Source organism: Hevea brasiliensis, chromosome 7, assembly GCF_030052815.1.
Source record: "Hevea brasiliensis isolate MT/VB/25A 57/8 chromosome 7, ASM3005281v1, whole genome shotgun sequence".
NCBI lineage: Eukaryota > Viridiplantae > Streptophyta > Magnoliopsida > Malpighiales > Euphorbiaceae > Hevea > Hevea brasiliensis.
In genome coordinates, this window is record NC_079499.1 from 80,112,924 (window position 1) to 80,135,830 (window position 22,907).

General features: G+C 35.0%; 1 non-coding gene across 1 annotated transcript; it reads left to right on the forward strand.

Annotated features, from left to right (window-relative positions):
- The first annotated feature begins 10,500 nt into the window (after positions 1–10,500).
- On the forward strand, positions 10,501–10,607 carry LOC131181812 (small nucleolar RNA R71). The gene has a single exon (XR_009150289.1). It is a non-coding gene; the product is annotated as a small nucleolar RNA R71 (small nucleolar RNA).
- Positions 10,608–22,907: the final 12,300 nt, after the last annotated feature.

A 22,907-nucleotide genomic window follows, 5' to 3' on the forward strand; every position in this document is an offset into this window, starting at 1 on the left:
CCAAAATTTTTACAGAAATTATTGATACTCAAATTTGTTATTTGGTTTCACTTCAGTAAAAGAAAATTTTTAATACTTGTCAATAGTGCTCACCACAGAAAAAGAAGTAAGAAAAGGATTAAAATCCCTTGTAGTGTATTTAATGGGTTATCAGTAGACGAAGTTTGGTAATTCATTAGATATACTATGGGATCATGTTATGCCTTACGGAGGGATAGGGTGTGACATGTTTTAGTGGTATCGGAGCTATTTTTTAAATTCTGTTTTGACTTGTAATTTGAATATTCTTTCTTTATAGTTCAACTGCTCAATGTCATTGTTTGATACATACAGTAAATTACATTATAAATATGCACTATCAAGAGGAAACCTCCTTGTGTTATTTGTTCAGGAGGTCTAAGATCCTCTAATTGACTATGGAAGAAGGGGACGGTTCAGACGATCAATCAATAAAGGCTGAGGTACAAGGGGATGCCCCAGCCCTACACAATGTGAGTGGATCAGCTGCACCAGTCCCCTTAGTACTGCAGTTTCCTACTCAATTTGCTCAGTAGATGGCTGCAATGTTCAAACAGATGACTGGTAACATGGCTACTAAAGTCCCACTACAGACACTAGTGGTACAACCATAGTCTTCAGCTAGGCAGTATGACAAGCTGATTAAATATGGGGCTATTGAGTTCAAGGGGATAGTATATCCTCTAGAGGCAGAACAATGTTTGGAATGGATAGGGTGTTTAAGAAACTACACTGTAAAGAGGAGCTCAGATTTGAGTATTCAGTGTCACTACTACAGAAGGATGCATATGACTGGTGGAAAACCATTCCTCATAGTTTGGTGGAACCTCTAGTACTAACCTGGGATGACTTTCTGCGAGAGTTCAGACAAAAATATGTCTCAGATGCCTATGTGGACCAGAAGCTACAGGAGTTCTTAAGTCTAAAATAGGGAAGTAAGTCAATGGCAGAATATGAAAGGGAATTTTCTCGCCTGAGCCACTATGCAGGGAGTCTCCTTGCTATCAGTAAGGAAAGATGTAAGAGGTTTGAAACCGGCTTGAAGTCTAGTCTCAGACTACAACTGGTCAGATTCAAACATAATAACTTCTCTGAGCTTATTTCTCAAGCACTGGAATTAGGGAGAATTGAGTCAGAAGCGGCCCCAGAGAAAAAGAAATTAGAGAAAATAGAAAAAGAGAAAGAGGGGAAGTTAGTAGATCAGAGTTCCAGTGGTCATACTGGGAAGAGAAAGAACTTTCGGGGACACAGTAGAGGTGGTAAAAAGTCTGGTTGGGGAAGATATTCTGGATAGAAACCTCCTCCATCTGGTCAGCAGAGTACCAAAAGTTCCTACCCTCCCCGCAAATGTGAAACTTGTGGTAGTAGTCATGGTGGGGTATGCTATAAGGCCATAGGAGCCTGTTATAACTGTGGAGGCACAGGACACTTTGCCAAGGACTGCACCAGTGCCTGTAGAGTTGGGCCACCTCCTACTACTGTTGAAGGGTCAATTCAGAATCCTATCACCAGAGGTTCGCAACCACCTAGCAGAGGTAGAAGTAGGGGTAGAGGTAGTCCAGCAGGTAGCCAAGGCACAGTGAATCAATCAGAGCAAGGCAGTGCTCCAGTCAGAGTCTACGCAATGAGACAGAGAGAAGAGGCAGAGACATCTGACATTGTGGTTGGTACCTTCTCAACTTTTAATCAAGATGTGTTTGAATTATTTGATCCAGGTTCTACCCATTCCTATGTGAGTACTAGCATCATTGATTGCATTGCTATTTCGTCTGTGAAAATGGACTTTGAGGTGCTAGTAACAAGTCTGCTAGGACAAGAGTTAGGGTTAATAAAATGTATAGGGATTGTCCTTTAGTGATACAAGGACACACTTTTCTGTCTGATCTCATTGAAATGCCCTTCAGAGATTATGATATCATCTTGGGCATGGATTGGTTAGCCAGGCATCACGCCATGATTGACTGTAGATTGAAGAAAGTCACTTTTGGTCTCCCTTAGTATAGTGATGTGGCAATACACGGGGAGAGGCAGCTATTGCCATCAAATATCATTTCGGCTGCACTAGCCAGAAAAATGATCAGAAAGGGGTGTGAAGCATAGTTGGCACATGTAGTAGACACGCAAGTGGGGAGTCCAGCATTGAGGGACATCCCTATAGTATAGGACTTTCCAGATATGTTTCCTGATAAATTGCCAGGATGACCTCCAGAAAGAGAAGTGCAGTTTGAGATTAATGTTATGCCTGGTGTGGATCCAATCTCCATAATGCCATACAAAATGGCACTAGCAGAGTTGAAGGAGTTGAAGGTACAGTTGCAAGAACTACTTGAAAAGGGCTTCATCCGCCCTAGTGTGTCACCTTGGGGAGTGCCAATATTATTTGTTAAGAAGAAAGATGGTACTCTCTGCTTATGTATTGACTACCGGCAGTTGAATAAGGTGATAATAAAGAACAGATATCCATTGCCTCGCATTGATGATCTGTTTGATCAGTTAAAGGGTGCAGCTGTATTCTCCAAAATTGATTTGCAATCTGGTTATTATCAGTTGAAAGTGCAAGAGCAGAGTATTCCAAAAACTACTTTCAGAACTCGATATGGCGACTATGAGTTTCTAGTAATGCCATTCGGGTTAACTAATGGTCTAGCTGCTTTTATGGATCTGATGAACACTATCTTCAGACCATATCTCGACCAGTTTGTGGTGATATTTATTGATGATATTTTGATATATTCGAGGAATGCAGAGGAGCATGACAGACATCTGTGGATTGTACTGTGGACTTTAAGGGAGAAATAGCTATATGCCAAATTATCGAAATGTGAATTTTGGCTGAAAGAAATCTCCTTCTTGGGACATATTGTGTCGGCTAAAGGGATCAAGGTAGATTCTAGCAAGGTAGAAGCTATCCTTAATTGGAAGCCACCCAGGAATATCACAGAAATTCACAGTTTTCTGGGTTTAGTTGGATATCACCGTCAATTTGTGAAAGGGTTTTCTATGTTAGCTTCTCCACTGACCAAGCAGTTTCGGAAAGATGTAAAATTTCAGTGGACAGATAAATGTCAGCAGAGTTTTGATGAGTTGAAGAGGTGTTTGACTGAAACTCCAGTCCTTACTTTACCTACCCCGGGTAAAGAATACACAGTTTATAGTGATGCTTCTCACAGTGGGTTAGGCTGTGTACTGATGCAAGATCGGAATATCACTGCTTATGCATCACGCCAACTGAAACCGCACTAGAGGAACTACCCAAAACATGATTTAGAGCTTGCAGCTATTGTTTTTGCTCTGAAAATCTGGAGACACTATTTGTATGGGGAGAAATGCTACATCTACAAAGATCACAAGAGCTTGAAGTACCTGGGCACCTAGAAGGAATTGAATTTGAGGCAGAGGAGATGGTTAGAACTGATTAAAGACTATCAGCCAGGGAAAGCAAATGAGGTAGTTGACACCTTAAGTCGTAAGACTATGGCAAGTCTCAGAGTTTCACCTTTGTCCATGGTACATGAGTTGAAAGCACAACATGCTAGTTTAGAGATTGATGATGAGGGACAGACAGTAGTTACATGGCATGTACAGCCAGTGTTGATTGATCAGATTAGAATGGCTGCTCAGAATGATGAAAAATATCAGAAGCTACTAAAAGAAGTCCAGCAAGGCAAGAAACCTGAATTTTCTATGAGAAATGATGGTTTACTACTACATCAGGGCAGAATGTGCGGTCCTAATGATGTGGAATTGAGACAGATCATTATGAAGGAAGCACATGAGTCTCCTTTTGCTATGCACCCTGGTGGAACTAAAATGTACAGAGGGCTGAAAGAGCATTACTGGTGGATGGGTATAAAGAGAGATGTAGCTGACTTTGTCTCCAAATGCCTAACTTATTAGCAAGTGAAGGCAGAACATCAAGTACCAGCAGGTTTATTACATCCATTGCCAGTACCAGAGTGGAAATGGGAATAGATAACTATGGATTTTGTGATGGGACTACAGAGGACACATAATAGTCATGATGGAGTATGGGTTATAGTTGATAGACTAATCAAGTCTGCTCACTTTTTTCCAGTCCGAATAGACTATAGTTTGGAGAGATTGGCTAGATTGTACATAAATGAGATTGTAAAACTGCATGGAGTGCCAGTATCGATTGTACCAGACAGAAAACCTAGGTTCACATCTAGATTTTGGGTTAGTCTTCAGAGAGCCCTAGGAACTAGATTGAACTTCAGCACAGCATTCCACCCACAGAAAGATGGCCAGTCTAAGAGGGTAATTCAGATATTGAAGGATATGCTACGGGCTTGTGTGATTGAGTTTGAAGGTAGTTGGGATATACACTTGCCTTTGATTGAGTTTGCTTAAAACAACAGCTACCAATCAAGCATTGGGATGCCTTCATATGAAGCTTTGTATGGCAGAAAGTATAGAACTCCCCTATGTTGGGATGAAGTAGGTGAAAGGAAGATGATTGGGCCAGAAATTGTTCAGCAGACAGAGGAAAAGGTCAGATTGATTAGAGATCGACTCAAGACTGCATCAGACCGTCAGAAGTCCTATGTTGATCTGAAGAGAAGAAATATTAAATATGCAGTGGGTGATACGGTATTCCTTAAAGTTTCTCCTTGGAAGAGGATTATGAGATTTGGCAGCAAGCAAAAACTGAGTCCTCGCTTTATCGGACCATATGAGATTTTGGAAAGAGTGGGTCCTTTGGCATATCGGCTAGTATTAGCTCCAGAGCTAGAAAGGATACACAGTGTCTTCCATGTGTCCATGTTAAGGAGGTACAGATCTAACCCATCTCATGTTCTATCAGTTAAAGAGATTGAGGTAAATCTAGACCTCTCATATGAAGAAGAACCCATAGAAATTCTGGCATATGAGGTGAAGCAGCTGAGGAACAAACAGATACACCTAGTTAAAGTGTTGTGGAACCATCATTCAGGCCAGGAAGCTACTTGGGAACATGAAGAGGACATGAGGAGACAACACCCACAGCTATTTAGAGACTAATGCTAGGTAAAAATTTTGAGAAGAAATTTATTTTAAGAGGGGAAGAATTGTAACACCCCTATGTTCGGTAATACGTTCTAATGTTTCGGTGACCAGTATCGGTCCAGACAGCTAGGATGCCTAGAATTACATTTAAATGTTAGTGAGGAGACATAAAATAATGAAATACAGGAAAGGAAAATACAAGAAAAACAAAGAAAAAATAATAGCAATGAAATGAAACTAAGTTAAACGAGCCAGCACCGCAGTGATAGGTGACTGCACGGGAAAGTTATAGCGCAGGCAATAGCCGACCCCAGGATTGCAGGAAACCCTCAGAATTTAATTTCGAGACATAATTAAAGGCTTATTGAAGTATAAATGTCATTGGAAATATGAAAGAAAAATTAATTAATTAGTACAAAGAAAAATGAGAAAATGACAAAACTCAGTGTTACCGAAAAATCGAAAATGCAACCCGAATAGGGGCATTGTTGTCATTTGACACCCTGAATTGCCTTTTAACCTAAATTTCCATTAAAAATAAATGATATTAAACCTTGAAAATATCATGAAATTTAAAATGGTGGTACATAAATTAAATATTCAAAGAAATGAGGTAAACGTGGGAATTTGAAAACTTTGGAATAAATAATCAACATACTACATTAGTGCGCCATTAAAATCATATTTGGGACACCTAAAGATTGAAGTGGGATAGGTGTAGGATCAATTGCTTTCTTCTTCCTCACAAGTTCACCTTGGCCGAATTCCTTCTCCCATGGAATCCTCCATTGCCGTCCACAATCAAGCTTAAGTTCACCATTGATTTAGCCATCTTTTTTCACTAGCTCCCTTCATTAAACTTGACCACCATACCTTGGGCAGCATACTTGGAGCAAGAAAGAAAAGTTTTGGTGGAGTTTTGAAGAAGTACAAAAGAGGTAAGTGGTTATTTTCAATCCTTGTTTCATTAAAAGTGTAACTAAGGTTTTGATTGTTTGATTTATGGAAGAAGCTTGAGGTCTGATGAATTGTTAGGAATGAAACATTTTGGTAGCCATGAAATTTCATCATGAATAGCTTGTCTTTGCATGTAAATGGTAGTTTGATATGTTGATTTAAATGTTTAATTGTATTGAAGTTGAATTCCATGTGTGAAGTTTGAATGTTAAACTTGAAAAGTGAAAAAGGAAGTGGATGTGTATGTGTAAATTTGTGGTAGCCTCATGATGAAGATTGAAGTGTTTAAGTTCATAAAATATTGTTGAAATATTGTACAAAAAAAATGACAGCATATATGTGTGTGGATAATAGTGATAAGGTAGGCAAATTGTTAATGGAAGGAAGTGTGATAATTAGAAGTATTTATGTGTATATATTGTTAGGATTGAACTTTATGAATTATGACTACATTTACTGTATTTTGAAGTGGTGATATTCTGTCCAAGTTGACCTATAATGTAGAGAATTGAATGGTTTTGGTTAGTGCCAAATGCAGAATGGTATGGGAAGTGAAAATATAATTGGTAAACATGTGTTTGGTTTGGTGTTTGAAAAGCATGTAGAGGGCAGTGTGCGAATGGACCTATAACCCTAAGTGTGTGACTCCAATTGGTATGAGGTGAATTGGAGGTGAAACTAGGCACAAAATGTGCCAACTTTCATGAAGAAATTCTACCTAAATTCTATCTAGAAAGTGACTTGAAAAATGACCAATTCCGGATTAGTGACTTGAAAGCTTGAAAATTGACCATTTGGGCAGCAGTTAGTACTTTGGCCATAACTCACTCAAAACAGGTCTAAATAACCTGAAATTTTTACCATGAATAGACTAGACCTAGAGCTACAACTCTTATGAAGACACCAAAACCCAGAAATGACCATAAGCAAGTCAAATAGCTTGCACAAGTTTGGGTATAAAAACTGCTAGAACCAAAAATGACCTAAAGTTGCCATTTTAGTGCAATCTGTCTAGCTTTAGTAATTGACCATATCTTGGTCTATACAACTCAGAATGACCTGAAATTTTGCCCCGAGTGCAATAAGACATAGAGCTACAATTTTTCTTGTTTTGACCAGAAGCTAAAAACCAAGAGTAATAGGACTTTAAGCTAGACCAATCTAGCACACAAAAATTGAGAACTTGACATTTACATACAATGATGCTTGAAATAATTTGGCAATGAATGCCAACTTTTAATAATGGGAAGTTGCACTATATTGGTAGCATATTGAAATGCAAAATGTGACATTTTGGTAACATTGAACCTAATTCACCTAGAGTGCATTGAGGGTCAACATTTTAGGTTGACTAAGAAAAACAATAGAATTAAATAAATTAATTATTAAACCTTATTGTTAGAGACAGTTTAAATGAGTATTGAAACACTTCAAATTGTGTGTTTCAGTTAGCAAAGACTCAGGGAAGGGGAAGAAAACATTGAGTCAGGGCCAAGAGGCATTTATCAGAGGTTTGTTTATAATAGTTAATTCTTTTGGATTTTCAATTGAAATAAATTATAACAATTTGTCTGTTATTGTTTAAATTGTGAAAATTTGTTTGAATGATATTTGATGGATACTTATTACTTAAAAAACATTGTAAATGGTTTGAAACCACAGCTATTATGTATATTGATTGAATTCCTCGCTATCTTATCTAGTGGGACGAATTGACTTCGAATTCCCTCTCTGGCTGCAGTGTTGAGGTGTGTACCTGTTGTGGACGAATAGGATGAGTACTCATATTTTTGCTAGCTAGCTATGTTATTCCTCACTAGCCATCGACTTTTGGGACGAATTGGACTATGGAATCATGATTAAACTGTGTGTGTGATTTATTGATATTTATTGTGATATTGTGAAATGGAGTTTAAATTCTTTATGACATTCTCTGTCTTTTGAATTTAACTATGATTTTAAGTATTCACAGTTCATATGATTTATGGTTTATAGTTTTAAATTGTACTTTCTGAATGTTGTGCACCACTGAGACATTGGCTCAGCGATAGCTTTTTCATTGCTGTCGCAGGTAGATAGACGAACAAAGCAGTAGAGTAGGCTGCTTGTGTTATATTTTGAGATTTCACCGGGTATATTGAGTATATCATATTTTGTAGTTTTTGTTGTAATGTATGTGCACTGTATGTATATATTGTACTTGGTCTTGAGCAATTGTAAATTAAAATTGTAAATTATTTTGGCTTGTAAAAAATATTATGACATATTTCTTTTATCTCGTCTTTTGGAAACACTGAAAAATTGATTGTTGAATTGTATTGACAATTGTTGAGGAAATTATTATGTTGAACTATTATTGGAGTTTGAGATTTAGAAAATATTGGAAGTACTTTTTACTGGTTTTTGAAGAACTGTTTTATTCAAAATACAGATGGCACTCTGCCAAAATTTTTACAGAAATTATTGATACTCAAATTTGTTATTTGGTTTCACTTTAATAAATGAAATTTTTTAACTGCTCACCACAGAAAAAGAAGTAAGAAAAGGTTTAAAATCCTTTATAGTGTATTTAATGGGTTATCCGTAGAAAAAGTTTGGTAATTCATTAGATATACTACGGGATCATGTTATGCCTTACGGAAGGGTAGGGTGTGACATTTCCGGGCTTGGTGTTCTTAATGAAAGTTCTAGTCCTATGTCTAATCTTTCCAATGACACAAAAATCAGGTCATTTGGACCTATCTAGAGGAAGTTATGGCCAAATGAGCAGATCATTTGGTCAATTTTCTAGGTTCAATGTTTAGATTTCGGATTGAGACAGTAAATTGATCAAGATTTGGACAGAATTTGGGCATAGTTTCTTCTTGAAAAATGGGTTATTTTGTCCTAGGTTTCATCTCCAATTAGCCTCACACCAATTGGAGCAACACAACTCCAGTTATATCTCAAACAATACATAGGACTCAAAGGTCCAAATTTCCTGCATAAGAATCAACACTCCCAAATTCAATTCTCCCAACTCCACAAACTTCATTTGACATATTTAGCACTTCTAATGGTCATTAAATCATCTCAACATCATCAAATTCTAAGCAATAATACAAAAACCCTAAGTTAGGTCAAAACCCTAACTTATAATTTCAATCTCAATCATACATCTATGCAATTTGATTTCTAATGCCTTAAACTTCATTAATCAACTTCACTAGCTAAATCAAAATCATCAAAACCATCAAATTTATTTACTTCCTAGGGCTGCCACAAATTGAAACTTCAATATATTCCAAGTTTTCTTTTCTTTTCATGCCATTTCAACTTGATCAAGCTTGCTTTTCATGCTTAGGAAAGAAAAAGGGTACAGTTAGTGCACTAACCTCTTGGATGAATTTCTACCCTTTACTTTCCTTCACTTTCTCCTCTTCTAATGGCTGGCCAAGTCTAACTCTAGTTGTAAGGAGAATTTTTAGTGAAAGGAGTAAAGGATTTGAAGGGGTGTTTATGAAGGAAATTTAGAGAGAAGTGAGGTCATCAATGGAGATGGAGAGAAAGTGGAATTCGGCTAAAAGAAGAAGGAAGAAGGGAGCAGAATTTCTTTTGATTTTTCAGCCCATTTTTTGTGTTTTAAGTGTATTTAGTGAATGGTGATTGGTGGAAGAGGTTTTTAATGACCTCATCTTATGTCATAATTAGCTTTTACTTCATTTTTATTTTCTTTTTCTTTTTTCTTCCTTTACTCATTTTCAATTTAATTTTTAATAATATTTATTCATATTTTATTTCATAATAATTATTTACATAACTGGACAAGTCAGCAAAAAATCATCTATAAAGATGAAATGACCAAAATGCCCTCCGTTTGGCTTAACAGACTAAAATTGTCTGTACCAATTGAAAAATTTTTCTAAACATTTTCTTGGCATTCTAATGCCATAAAAACCTCAATCACTCTTCTCTGGAGTCTCACAAATTATTTTATGAATTTTCTCCTGGGTCTAGAGCTCCTAGTTGCGAGGACCGCAACTTTCCACTGGGTTATCCATCGCTAGGGCATCGGCTCACTTAACTTGGTGGTATTTTATTTCTAAAATTTTTCCTAAATTTTTCTTATTAATATTTGAGTTATTTGTGGCTCCTCACTTTAGTCTAAATATTTTTCCAGACATTCTAGCTGCTCGGACCAACACCGATCACCGAAACAGTAGAATGTACGGAATTGCTACAGTGAGGGTGTTACATACCTTAACAGTTTGCATGTTCCCTATAGCCAATTGCCTCACCAAAGAAGTTAAATTAGAAATTTGTTTCTCAAGGTTAAATGCACTTACCTCATTAACCTTCATAGGCATGTGATCCATTCTCATTCCAAACTGCTGAGAATTCGCTGCCATGTTAGCAATCATCCTCCTTGCTTCATCTGGTGTTTTGTCAACCAAAGCTCCTCCACTAGCAGCATCTATCATACTGAGGTCCATTGGTAGCAATCCCTCATAGAAATACTGAATCAAAAGCTGCTCACTTATTTGATGATGGGGATAGCTTGCACACAGTTTCTTAAATCATTCCCAATACTCATACAAGCTCTCTCCATTGTACTGCCAGATGCCATAAATTTCTTTTCTTATGTTGGCAGCACAGGAAGTAGGAAAATACTTCTTCAAAAATATCTGCTTCATCCCATTCCATGAGTTGATAGATGTAGAAGGAAGGTAATACAACCAATCCTTAGCTGTGCTCTCTAGTGAGAAAGGGAAAGCCCAAAGCTTGATCTGATCCTTTGAAACTCCTTGAGGTTTCATGTTGGAACACACAACATGAAATTCCTTTAGATGCTTATTTGGATCCTCACCTACAAGACTATGAAATTTAGGCAACAAATGGATTAGTCCATATTTTAACTCAAAAGCAACATTTAAAGCAAGGTATTGAATACACAAAGGCTATTGGTTTAGATCAAAAGCAGCCAACTCTTTTAAAGTCCTAGCAGCCATGGTGTTATTTTCAAAATTTGAATCTGAATCTGAATCCGAACTTAACTCCTTTGGAGATTGGACTCCTTCAGATGTACTCGGAATTTGCTTAGCCAATTTTCTCAACCATTGAGTTATTTTTTCTACTTCAAGATCAAAGATCAACTCACCAGATTGAGAAGTTCTCATCATAAACAAAAAGAAACAAAAGTAAAAACAGAGAAATGCCTCAAAACCCTAGAAAATGATGGAATTTGGCCTCAAGAGAGTGGGGCCAGTGAATCCTCTAGTCTTGATCAGAACATTGTTTCTTTCAAAATTGATATAGGCCGCCCTCCAAATTCAACCAAAAATCTATCGATAAATAGTAACATCATAATTTTTTCCAAAAACCTGAAAATAACAACACTTCACAAACAAAATTAATAACAAAATACCTTAAAAAAAACATAAAATTCAATAAATTTTAGTCCCCGGCAATGGCGCCAAAATTCTTGATGGTTGTTGAATCCACTAAAATTTAAATTAACTGAAATTACCAGCTATTTTCTGCAGCAAGTGGTAAATCCAGGTCGAACCCTAGAGACTGAATTATTAAAACTTTGTGCACTTGTGTAATGAAAAAGAAAGAAACAAAGGTTAGGGGGGGGGGTGTAATTCGTAGTCCAAAGAAGAAATTAGAAATCAGAAATTAAGAACTACAATTAAATATGAAACTCTCAAATTAAACAAACTTCAGCCCAAGATAATTCGCATTCCAATGCATTGATTCGATCATAGACAAAAGAAATACAATTATGTCATATTGAATACTTAACGTAGATTTACCAAACAGCGAGGTAAACCCCTAACTTCCCTATACTCATCAATTTGAATCTAGCACTCTTATTATCACTAATTATTAATTGAGTTGGTATTTAGCAATCCTCATCAAATTAATAACTACTTTAAGAAAAGGAAGTAGTTAAGCTGAACAATAATTTATGAAGTATAAATCATTTAATCCACACTATTGTTTCCTTAGGTTATTATCAAAAACTTGGATCATAATCAATAAAACCTAATTGCTACTCATGTTCAATCTTACACAATAATTACGGATTATAAAGATGAACTAGAAATCGATCAAATCTAACAATTAACTAATAGGCCTTTTTAGCAAATCATTCAATAGATAAAAAACAATTAAATCAGAAAACAATAGATATTCAAAAAGACATAAATTAAATTAAGAACCTAGTCTCACAAATCACACATAAGAACTTGAATCCCTTGAACTGAATTAAAAACTTAGCCACTCATGTTCATGGCTTACAAAAAAAATAAAGAAAAATAAAGAAAAAATCTAAAAGGAGAATGGAGAACGAAGGTCTTCTATGGAGAATGAAGGTCTAAATTGGGATGCTCTTAGCTACTGCCCAAAGGTGTATTTATAATAAAAAACCTAATCCCAAAGATAGGAGCCAAACTAGAAAAAGTTTTAAAATTCAAAAGATAGATTTTCAGCCTGTATTCATGTCTCTAAAATCAAGGCCAATTTTCAGTGACTTCCTTTCTAAATCTGCCTCCACCCTCTTCAGGAAAGTTGTAGCCCTATTTCTTAGATTTCCAACGGATACTCATTTGCCCAAATCCGAGGTTTACAGCCCAAGTTATGGACCAAAAACTAAGACTGGTTCAGACAGACGGTCCAGCCCATAGTGACGACTTCATTGCCGTTTTTGACAATTAAAATGGCATCATCTCGCGTCCAGCCCTTCATAGAAGTTGTAAAGGTGGCTCTTAAGATTCAATTGGGTTGGGCTTGCTTCATTTGGACATCTGAAACTCCAAATACAAAATAAATACTAAAACTGATCGTGACACATCAAGTCTGAGCTTTTGCAATAGATCCATAGCTCATTTTGTCATCCTTGGAGATTGATTTGGGCTTTGGTCGCTCTTTTATCATTTGAAGTGCTCTATCTTATCTTTTGAATGGATTAAACAGCACTCAATTTGGAGATCGACAACTTTAGAAACACCTGAAAAATACAGCAAAGGTCAAATGCTGAAAATTTCTCCATTTAACACAATTATTTCACAACTATCTAAAAATATGCCTAAATGATAAATATATTTTAACCAATTAAATTAAACATAAAAACATACTAAAACCACTAAATGTGATGGGAGTAAAATTAATAAATTATGCACTTATCAAAATGAAAATTAGATACAAAAGACAATTTGTAATTCTAGTCAAAATAGTCTCATTTTGAATGTCTCAAAACAATTTCATAAAAATACACAGTTATATCATGCCATCAGAACAATGTTCATCTCAATAGCCAGAGGCTTATGAGGAATCACAAGGCTAGCTAGCTCAATCTATGGGTACCCATTCAGTTTCATCCTTTACTGGCACACACCTTAGCACTTCAACCAGAGAGGGAATCAAAATTCAAAACTAATTCCTCCCACTAGTCATGCTACTGAGGCATTCAAATATATGGTCATAACATTGTGGTTTCAAAACTATCTCAATAATTTTCCAAACATTTACTGACAATTAGCACACATGCAATTAAATTTTTAACAATTTAGATCAATAGCATAATATACATTTCAATCACCATTTTGCAATATAAATAAGTCACAATTCATTTCATGCACTTTAAAAATGAAATTTAACAAAAATATTTTATGTTGTGCACAAACCTTGTGCGAGTCGCCTCTAAGCTTTGACTTGACGTCTCAAGTTCTTTCTTGGTATTCTTTTTGACTGAAACACACAATTTTACAATGTTTCGGTATCACAATTTATCATAAATTCAAAAACAAATTCTAATCTATTTATTTCTAGCTTTAATATGCTTAACTTGACGTTCTTTAAAATTTGCACTTCGAGGTTATTATTCACGACACTATTCAAGTCAAATTATTGACTTTCTCATGCTTAATAGGTATAGGGATTTCAATTTCATCCACATACCACATTTTGGTTACCTAATTTGTTCGTTTTGGTTGTTTCCTCAATTTTTAAGTCTCTTCGGTGAAATTTTCAAATTTCAGATTTGGTGTCCTATTTTGCACTGTTTCATAGGTCAAGTAACTGTTGAAATTTAATTAAGTTTTCTTCATAGAAGTTGTTCCTTATTGTCTTACTTTTTTCCCCTTTTTGAATCACTCCATTTGGAGTTTTGTACCTTAAGATATGACTATTTGAATAGGGCTGGCCGGATTTGGTGTTACCTAGAATTCTGGGCATTTCTGGATACTGGCAGTTTTGGTGTGCTGACTGCAAGTGACTTTTCAGATAGGTTATGGTCAAAATTTGGGTTTGTTTTCTTCATGAAAGTTGTAAAGCTATGTCTCAGCTTTCCATCGGCATAAGATTTAGGTCATTTGGATCTTCGTATACCAAGTTATGGTCATTTAAGTAACTACTATTCATTTGGTCATTTTTGTACACAGTAGTGCCTAAATTCGGATTTGGCCTAATTGTTCACTATCCTATTCTCATTTTTTGGGCATGGTTCCTGAATGAAAAATGTGTCATTTTGTGTCTATTTTCATTCACAATTAACCTCACACCAATTGGGCTAGTAAAATTTCAGTTTTGGTCCCTGAAAGGGACCTAGGTCAAGCTGTCAGCATACTAACCCTAACCAATCCGAATTGAAACTTGGTTCTAGCAATTCACACACACCACAAATGGTCACAGTTGACCATTTCTCAACTCAAGTAAGGTCAATTGCATCAATTGACCAATTCTCAACTTTTTCTCTAATTTTTCAAAATGCTAAAAACTCTAGTTACACATTTGTGTAATTCAATGCCATCAAAGTGCACATCTAATGTCTATACACCTAATTCACCTTAAACAACCAATCAAACACGTCAAAATCATTCATTTCAAACCCTAACATAAGCTGACCAAAATTTCCTTTGGTCCCCCAACAATTGTTTTCTTTTGATGTTAAGTTAATTTCTAAGTTACTTACACCAAGAACACAAGTAATAAACTAGAATTTTCAATTTAACTCACTAACCTTAAACTTTGAAGTTCAATCTTCAATTCCACTCCTCTTTTCTTCTTTCTTTCTTGCTCAATCCTCTTCTCAAGTGAGGTTATCAAGTTCTAATGAAGAAATTTAGGAGCAAGGTAGGGTTTAATGGGTGGAATCAAGCTTGGATTCAAGCTTTCATGGTGGTTCTTCAATGGTGGTGAGAGAGAGCAAGCGAGCTGGCACACTAAAGGAGAAGACAAGAAATAATTTTTCTTTTCCTTTTTTTAAGTATTTATGTGTATTTTTACTTAATTGACTTGGTCAATTATGGTGGAAAAAATAAAATCAATTTGATGTCATGCATGATGTCATCTTGATGAGGTCATTAATTTATTTTCTTTTTTTTTTTCTTTTCTCTTTTTTTTTCATACTTCTTTAATTTAATTCTATATTTAAAAAATTTTATTTCTCCGATTTTATTGGACAGTTAGGTCATGAGTCATCTCTAGGGGTGAATTGACCAATTTGCCCCTCGCCGGTCTGATTCGGTTTACAAGTTATTTGATATTTCTTCCGGATCCTTGACCTAATTATTTGACCTGCTTAACAACTCTTTTTCATGATTTTCTCTTTTCCACTATGTTTACGATAGTCCTAAGGACCGCGGCGTCATATTTTTCAGTTCGAAATTTGAGTTAAGGCTGACCACGCAGTCACTTCCTGGGAAGGTCACTCATCACTGTGACTCTCGGCTCATTTAACATTTTATGCTTTCTTTTTCTTCTTTATACTTAACTATTTGGCAATTACTAATTATTTGCATTCAGGACTTATCTAGGTGTCTTAGACATGATTCTATTCCCCATAATTGTCCAGACCGACACCGATCACCAGAACAATAAAATGTACCAGGCTATGCAAGTAGGGGTATTACAAACATAGTTAGGGTTTTGGAGAAACCTTATCCCTAATGGTGTAGAATCAAATTCTACCACCAATCCAGGGAGTGAAGACTACCAAATGTTAGCCCTCTAGCTTGTTCACATAATAACCTTGATCAAAGGAACCTTTGATGAAACAAAACCCTCATTTCCTCTTCCTTTAGATTCAGCTAAGATTGGAGAAGCAAGGAGTTGATTTTCTTCTAGGTTTCACTTGATGGAAGTAATAAGAAACTATTTCTCAAAGCTTAATTCAAAAATTCAACACTTGATTCTCTTGAATTTCTAGCTAGGAAGAAGGAAACAATTTTTCTTGGAGAAAAAGAGAATGGGACAGTAACAAGGAGAAGAAGAAGATAACAATTATCCTTTCTTTGCTCCTTTTATTCCTTTTAGTTTCCTTAATTAAAGAATAAGCTTACAAGTGTTTAATTCTCATTTAACCATCAAATGAGTTTTCAACTTCTAATTGGTGCGCTTGTCAACTTTAATTTTAATTAAGAAATTAAATCTTGATTAATTAATATTCATAAAACTAATTAATTAATTTTCCCTCCATATTTTACTAAGTCAAAATTACCAAAATTGTCAAAATTTGACCAAGTTAAACTTGTTAAATTTTGACCAAAATTAATTCTAAATTAATCAAATTAATTTTCTTCCTTAGGATTGTTTAATCAAGTTTATATTTAAACACATTAAATATTAACTTGAACACTTCCATAAATAAATAATAAATAAATTTTTTAATTCAATAAATTAATTAAACCATTTAATTATTTAATCAAATTAATTTTGCTTTGATCATGATGTTTTTATATGTGTGACTTACTAGGTTCATTACTAATTGACAATAAGAATAATATTAACTGTAACACCACTATGCTCGGTAGTATGTTCTACTGTTCCAACGACCAGTGTCTGTCCGGACAGATAGAATGCCTAGAACTATACTTAAATATTAGTGAGGAGATATAAAATAAAGAAATACAATAAAAGAAAATATAAGAAAAATAAAGAAAAAATAATAGCAATGAAATGTAACCAAGTTAAATGAGCCGAAAACCATAGCGATGGGTAATCACACCAGGAAGTTATGGCGTGGACCGTTGACTAGCCCTGGACTGCAGGGAACCCTGGAAAATATTTTTAAGACTGAAATAAATATCTATTGAAGTATAAATGACATTAGAAATGTCAAAGAAAAATTAAGAAATTAGTACAAAGGAAAACGAGAAATCGAGAAACTGATAAAAATCGGTGTTACTGAAAAATCAGGAATACAACCTGAATAGGGGCATTGTGGTCATTTGACACCCTGTGTTGCCTTTTGACCTAAATGTCCATTAAAAATAAATGATATTAAACTTTGAAAATGTCATAAAAAAATTAAATTGTGGTATATAATATAAATAGTGGAAGAATGGTGACAAAATTGCAAAATTGGTAACTTTGGATTAATTAATACTTTAACAAAACTTAGTGCTTCACTAAGTGAAGTTAATGGACATATAATATATCATATTGGAACAGAAAATCTGTCATCTTCAACCTCACAAACAAACCAGCCGAAATTCCTCCCAAGCTTTCATCCATGGCCGCCCACTTCCCAAGCTCAAATCTCCATGATCAAGCCATGCTTTCCACAACTTGTCTTCATTAAAGTTTATCCCCACCTTGCAAGCAAGAATTTGATTGTAATTTCAAGAGGAATAGGTGAAGTTTGGTCAAGCTCACAAGGGGTAAGTACCTATTTCTTCAACTTTTCTTTGTTAAAGTTTGTGTGGGTGTTGAGATAAGTTGATATATGGAAGAAAAGTTGAAGTTTGGTAAGTTAGGGTGCTGCTCCATCTCAGCAGCCATGGAAGTCTAATATGTTAACTTGTTTTATTCATATATTTGGTGATTTGGGGTATTTATTAAAGTGTTTAAATGTATTGAAGTTGATTTCCATGTATAAAGTTAGAATGGTAAGCTTGAAAAATGAAAATGAAAGTTTGATGTGAATGTGTTACTTGGGTAGCCTCATAATGGAAATTGGTAATGTTTAAGTTCATGAAATGTTGTTGAAGTATTGTACAAAAAATGGCAGCATATGTGTATAATTGAGTAGAGAATAAATGTGTAATTTGATGATGGAAGTAATGTGTAATAATTAGGAGTGTTTATGTGTATATATTATTGGGTTTGGACTTTGTGAATTATGATTGTATTTGGTGTATTGTGAAGTTGTTGTATTCTGTCCAAGTTGACCTATAATGTAAGGTAATGAATGGTTATGGTTAGTGCCAAATGCAAAATGATGTGGGGAAATGAAGATGTAGTTGGTAATTATGTGTTTGGTTTGGTGTTTGAAAGGCATGTAGAGGGCAGTGTGCAAATGAGCCTATAACCCTAAGTGTGTGACTCCAATTGGTATAAGGCTAATTGGAGGTGAAACTAGGCACAAAATGTGCCAACTTTCATAAAGAAAGCCTACCTAAATTCTGTCCAAAAAGTGACTTGAGAAATGACCAAATCCGGATTAGTGACTTGAAAACCTGAAAATTTACCATTTGGACAACAGTTAGTGTTTTGGCCATAACTCACTCAAAATAGGTCCAAATGACCTGAAATTTTTACCATGGATAGATTAGACATGGAGATACAACTCTTATGAAGACACCAAAACCCAAAAATGAACATAAGCAAGTCAAAATGCTTGCACAAATTCGGGCATAAAAACTGCCAGAATCGGAAATGACCTAAAAATGACCTAAGTTTGCCATTTTAGTGCAATCTGACCAGCAATAGCAAAATGACCATAACATGGTCTAGTAAACTCCAAATGACCTAAAATTTGTGGCAAAAGTTCACTAAGACATAGACCTACAAGTTTGTAAGTTGGACAAGAAATCGAAAATCGAGGAAACTAGGTCGTCCGGTTAGGTCAAAATAGCATACCGAAATATGATAAATTGCAATAAAATGCAATACACTTAAAAATAGAATTGGTAACTTATACCAACACTAAAGGACTATAATATATGACATATTGGTAATATTAAAATTATTTCACCTAGAGTGCATCAAAGGTCAACATTATAGGTTGACTAAGGAAAGAAATAGAATTAAATAAATTAATTATTGAACCTTATTGTTAGAGACAGTTTAAATGAGTACTGAAACACTTTAAATTGTGTGTTTCAGTTAGCAAACACTCAGGAAAGGGGAAGGAAATAATGATTCAGGGCCAAGAGGTTACACTTCAGAGGTTTGTGCACAACAGTTATTTCTTTTTAATTTTCAATTGAAATAAATATTGACAAATTGTATGTTATTACTTAAATTATGGAAAACTTATTTGAATGGAATTTGATGGATACTTATTGCTTGAAAAATATTGCAAATGGTTTAAAACCACAGCTATCATGTATATTAATTGAATTCCTCGCTAGCTTGTCTAGTGCGACGAATTAACTTTGAATTCCCTCTCTGGCTGAAGTGTTGAGGTGTGTGCCTTTTGAGGACGAATAGGATGAGTACTCGTTCATTTGCTAGCTAGCCATCGACTTTTGGGACGAATTAGACTATAGAATCATGATTAAACTGTGTGTGTAATTTATTGATATTTATTGTGATATTGTGAAATGGAGTTTAATTCTTTATGACATTCACTATCTTTCGAATTCAACTATGATTTTAAGTATCCACAGTTCATATGATTTATGGTTTATGGTTTTAAATTGTATTTTCTTAATGTTGTGCACCACTGAGACATTGGCTCAGCGATAACTTTTTCATTGCTATCGCAGGTAGACAGACAGACAGAGCAGTAGAGTAGGCTGCTTGTGCTACATTTTGAGATTTAGCCGGGTATATTGAGTATACCATATTTTTGTAATTTTGTTGCAATGTATGTGCACTGTATGTATATATTGTACTTGGTCTTGAGCAGTTGTAAATTAAAATTATAAATTATTTTGGCCTATAAAAATATTATGATATATTTCTCTTATCTCAGTTTTTGAAACACTAAAAAATTAATGTTGAATTGAGCTGAGGAATTTATTGTGTCGAACTGTTATTGGAGTTTGGGGATTGAACAAATTTATTGAAAGTGCTTTTTTACAGGTTTTTGAAGAATTGTTTTATTCAAAATACAGATGGCACTCTGCCAAAATTTTTATATAAATAATTGATAATCAGAATTGTTATTTGGTTCCACTTCAGCAAAAAATTTTTTAACACCTGTCAAAAGTGCTCACCACTGTAAAAAGAAATAAAAAAGGGTTTAAAATCTCTTGTAGTGTATTTAATGGGTTATCAGCAAGCGAAGTTTAGTAATTCATTAGGTATACTACAGGTGTGACACCCCTTACTCGACTACAGTGTAGCCGAGCAAGTTATGCCACTCAGTGTGCCGGAGCACTCTATTTTTATCTTAATTCATTTTTATCATAGTTTTGAAAATAACTTGTGAAATATAATTCATTTATTGAAATTGTAATTTATTTGAGGTTCCGAAAATTTTAAAGAAAATCCGGCGGAGTACCAGCTAAAAATGAAGAAAACAGTTCTTCGGAACCTGTGAAAAACACTTCCAATATTCATATATTCGTATTCAATTACTCTCAAACTCCAATAATCATCATCTCAACATTTGTCAACCATTCATTTCTCAATTTCAATTCTCAATCATTCATCTCGTTTGATAGTCATGTATGATCCAGATCAATATTCACTTTTCCATTTACAAGCACAAATTTGCATTATTTACATGAAAATCAAAATACATTACATAAGTTTCATTACATATGAGAAAATCAAAATTTATTACAGAATGCCAAAATGACACCTAGTGTCCTACCAATGCACTGCAGAAGTTGAGGTGACACGGACACTATGCAGAACTGTGAACTGCCTTACCGAATCTGTGGTCTACTGGGCCCTCTGTCCAAATCTTCAGTACCTACGCGTTGCAAAAGCGACGCGCTAAGCATAAAGCTTAGTGGTGCCAATAATACAAGAAAATATAATATGCAAATAAAAATAATAATTTCCTTGCTATTGTGTTCATAAGAAATGAATAATTACTAACTTATTGTTTAGTCGAGGGCTAATCATGTTTTATGATATTAACTTCTTCATGCATTTCGTTAATTATTTTCTTCATGATATTGAGCTTCTTTGTATTTTTGTAATAATTAATGATAATTAATTTTCTAATTTTCTTTAATAATCGGTTCAATCACGCTTATACTTTTCCATGCCCAAGTAACCTATCTTTGGACGATCGGATGGATAACGGGTCGTTAACCGGACACCACGGTGCCTTGGGCCATCATACCATGGGACGCAGAACGTCAACCACGTATGCAGTCAGTATGGCTAAAAAGCCATGATATCACATAATCGGCATAAAAGCCATGAATACTGGCATAAAAGCCATGAATACGGGCATAAAGCCATGAATACAGGCATAAAGCCATGAATACAGGCATAAAGCCTTTCGCAAGATCGCTAAAACAATACCCTATTGGCATGCCAAACTATCCAATCCGACACACATGTCTAGGCAATACAAGGGCACATAATATCATTAAATGTTCACAAGTTTTATTATTTCATTTTATGTTCCAATTATCGTTCATAGTATTTTAATTTTATTTATAGTAGAAGCATAAATCTGCAAATCTCATTTTTATATAATTTATGCATTCATCATACCATTCACGTTAATTGCAATTTACATCAATCGATTTTCATGTACCATTTGTACATCGAAATATTTCCATTTCTCTCATGATGAGAGCAATTAACCCATTTACACATCCATGTGATTCATCTAATCGTTACAATATTTATATGAATTAGTATTCACATTATTACCTCTCACGTACCAATTTTTGTACAAGGTATTATAATCCTATTTGAAACAAAGACGTAAATCCTAATGATAACTTTATCTCATTTATACTCTAAACAATCCATTTGTGTTAATTACATTTTATATTTCAAGTTGTATTACTTATGTAATATGTGTCATTTTGTTTACTATTCACCTCACTAGTCAACCAAAATGTTGACTTTTTCATACACAATAAATTTATTGAACCTAAGTTCTCAAAGATACCACATTTTGCATCTAAAACTTGTTGGAATAAGTCACAAATACCATTTCCAAACTTAAAACCAAGAGGGCAAAATTTTCAGTTTTTGTGACCCAACTTTACTATTCCATTAAGCCCTGTTGCAGTGGGAATTTGAGGAAATGGTAAACATGAAAGTTGTTCCTTATTTTGTCTAGTTGAATTTCCTTTTTTGAATCACTCCATTTGGAGTTTTGTAGCTCCAGATATGGTCCAAAAACCACAGCTGGCCGGATTGCCAAACTGCAGAATTGACCATATCTACAGTAACATGAATAGTGACTGCCATTGCCATTTGGGTTAGGTTCTGGTCATAATTTGGGGTAAGTTTCTTCATAAAAGTTGTTTGTCTATGTCTTAACTTGTTGCTGTAAAAATTTCAGGTCAATTGACCATATCTACAGTGAGTTATGGCCAAATGAACAGTTACTATTCATTTGGTCATTTCTGCAGGTGCTGTTGCAGGGTATCCGGATTGGGGCCAACTTTTGGTCCACTTGATTTGGTCTTTTGAGCATGGTTTCTTCAGCAAAAATGTGCCATTATAAGCCTAGTTTCATGTCCAATTGGCCAAACACCAATTGGACCTACACAGCCAAAGTTATGGCTGTGTAAGTGGACTGAAATTTCAGTCACTCTGCTGCTATCCTTAGGCAGCCTACACATTGGCTTGGCCATGCTATATTTCAGTCCAAATTGTGGTCAAATTACCTAAAATGGTCACTAATTGACCCTTAAAATGTTCTCTACCAATTTCCTAAGCCAAGTCAAATTTTCACTCTTAAAACCCTAGCTCAAATTCAAGGGTTACACCAATTACCTTAGTTAGCATACCAATTCATTATACTTGTGTATATGTACCTTAAACATCATTTCTAATAGGGCTGCCAAAAT